This window comes from Olea europaea, unplaced genomic scaffold, assembly GCF_002742605.1.
Source record: "Olea europaea var. sylvestris unplaced genomic scaffold, O_europaea_v1 scaffold608, whole genome shotgun sequence".
In the NCBI taxonomy this organism is placed as follows: Eukaryota; Viridiplantae; Streptophyta; class Magnoliopsida; order Lamiales; family Oleaceae; genus Olea; species Olea europaea.
In genome coordinates this window covers 278,903-281,562 of record NW_019264430.1, presented here as the reverse complement: position 1 = coordinate 281,562, position 2,660 = coordinate 278,903, and the positions used below count along the sequence as shown (strand labels likewise).

The 2,660-nt window shown below is 30.9% G+C and overlaps 1 long non-coding RNA gene across 1 annotated transcript; it reads right to left on the bottom strand.

The window, feature by feature from the left end:
- Nucleotides 1–432: 432 nt before the first annotated feature.
- On the bottom strand, nucleotides 433–2,374 carry LOC111389681. The gene is made up of 3 exons (XR_002701769.1): nucleotides 2,302–2,374; nucleotides 1,602–1,723; nucleotides 433–727 (listed from the first exon to the last, which is right to left on the bottom strand). It is a non-coding gene; the product is annotated as an uncharacterized LOC111389681 (long non-coding RNA).
- Nucleotides 2,375–2,660: the final 286 nt, after the last annotated feature.

The window sequence follows — 2,660 nt, the reverse complement described above, 5'->3', positions numbered from 1 at the left end:
GAACATGACAACTCTAGCAACTCTCATTACCATCGATAATTCCTTAAATGCTCAAATCATTAGAGGCCCTTGTTTCTTAGTTGCCATATCTTCGTTATAAGGGGTAACATGAGTTTCAAATACTACATTGGAGCCTGTGAGTTCTACCACCACGCCACAACTAACAATCTTAATGACATACTATTCTGAAAAATTAATTCATGAATTACTCAAGCTTAACAACCATTGAACCATGCTCTGATATCAATTGACACGACCCGTCCGAATCATCCTAGTAGATCCGACACGTATAGTGCTCCGATGGTAGATACCAGTTAAATGCTGGATCTACTACCAAGGCAACTTGACTTGCTTGACTGAAAAATATTTTTAACAAAATTGGACAGAGTTTCCTCTAAAATATGAACTAAAACCACCTAGACAATAACCAAGTTTCCACAATTCAATACCTATAATATAAAATAGGGTACCTCAGTAGCTCATAATACAAACTATTCAAATAAAATGTTAGCCATTCAATATTTACTTGCTTTACAACCAACAATCCTCAAATATACCAAATACGTCAAAGATGTAATGAGCCCATGATGAATTTTTTTGATTTAAGATACATGTACTCCAAAAGAACACATACTGTATAATCTGATAAAGGATGTCATACAACCTACGATGTGTGGCTCAATTCGGTGATTTAACATGCTCCAAAACTGCTCAAATCGGCTGCTATCTGTTGATAAAGAAAAAGGAGAAAAAAATATATGAGCTTAAAGCTCAGTGAGTGGATAATTTTCAAATAAGTAAACTTTTCTCATTTATACATATTTTCTGAAAATTATTGCACTAATAAAACTTCTAGAAATTCTGAAATCTGGTAACACTTTTAAAATTAAACATGAATACATCATAAAATTCTTTGTTCTTCATTCTAGATAAGTAACTATAAAATGCAACGAATATAAATAATATGACATCCGTGAAAATCTATAAAATATAGCTGCTGCTCAATACTATAAGCTGAAAGTTTTAATCTGAGAATTGAATAGACTGAATTCTATAATCTGAAATCTGATAAGCTGTAAAAATACTGAAAAATCACACCAAAAAGGTACCTGGAATAACCTTACTCATGTATCGGTTAGTACCGATATACATGGTAAAACTATTCAGTTCTGAAATCTATAATTCTAGAATTCTGTAATTCTTAAATTCTGGTCATACGCGCGCAGAGCTAAAATTCTGTAATTTTGGTCATACACTATGGAAACACATTCACAATAGTGCAGAGCGGGTAAAATCACCATAACTGGCCATGCACTATGGAAACACATTCACACCAGTGTAAAGCGAGTAAAATCACCTGGGTACATTCTGGTGGTTTTTAAAAAATAACTTTGGCTATACTGAAACATGTAGTTCGAATAAAACATGGTAGTGAAATAATTTAATTAAACTGATTTTAACTTTAAAAGTAACTGATTATAAATCCATTTCATTCTAAAAATCACGCGGTCAAATCAACTGTCTGAAATAATAAATTTTCTAATCTAATGTAAATTTAATAAATAATTAATTTCTAAAAAATAAGTTTTATATCCACTCACCAAGTTATAGTTGATCATTGTTTCGATCTTCTCATCGCCTTCTCACTTTCAATACCAAGAATTTTATCTCGCTCTCGCTACAATAAATTATATCCCTTCATAGAGGAGTCTTGAGTATTTTCCTACCATTAGAAATATCAATTTACCAATGGGGACTTGATATATTTTATTTTCAACTTCATAATCCCAATTATGGTCACTACATGTACTCCTTCATATAAATTATTTTAACACCAAAACCCCAAATATTCAACACTTAATTTGGTTCCAATACTAAAAATCCACCAAAATTATATGATTGGCAAAACTAGCACTATAATTCCAAAATATTGAAACTAGATTGAAACTAGCACCAATGTCTATATATTAAAATATATCATCGAAAACATGGACAGAAATGGCTCTTTTCTGGTATACTACAATAGCTTGAAAATGGCTGAAAATTTGGAGAATTTCAACCTCAAATCCTTAATCTAAGTGTTTAGCATCATATAATCACAAGAATTTCAAAGAATATGCATTTATCTCACAAACCCATTTCCAAAGTTTTCACTTTCTTCAACATCAATATCCAAATAAACATTTCTTTGCTATATCTTTATTTATAACATCAAATACATATCAATAACACATATTTCTTGCTAAACATTGAATTAAAGCAAATTGTCCATATCCCTTAAACAATATACTTTATACTTACCATGCTAAATCAAAGAGAAATTAAAGAACTTGAAAACCCTAGCTTGAAATCATCTTCTTTCTTCTTCGTCGTCTTCTTCTTCTTCTTCATCTTCTTTCTTCCCTTCTCTTTTCTTCTCTCTCAGGTTCTCTCGAGCCTTCTCTCATTTTTCCCCAAAATATGAGAAAATGGGTAATATAGATGATATTTAATGGATAATTATTGAATAATTGCAAGTCAAGTCCCTCCTTTTATGTTTTAAATAAAGTCTAGTCATTAACTTTCCATTCTTGTAAAATAAATCCTCAAATTTAAATGATGTCCATGTTAAATCCTCAAGGATTGTCAATTTGTAAAATAACCCCAATAAAACAATTCAC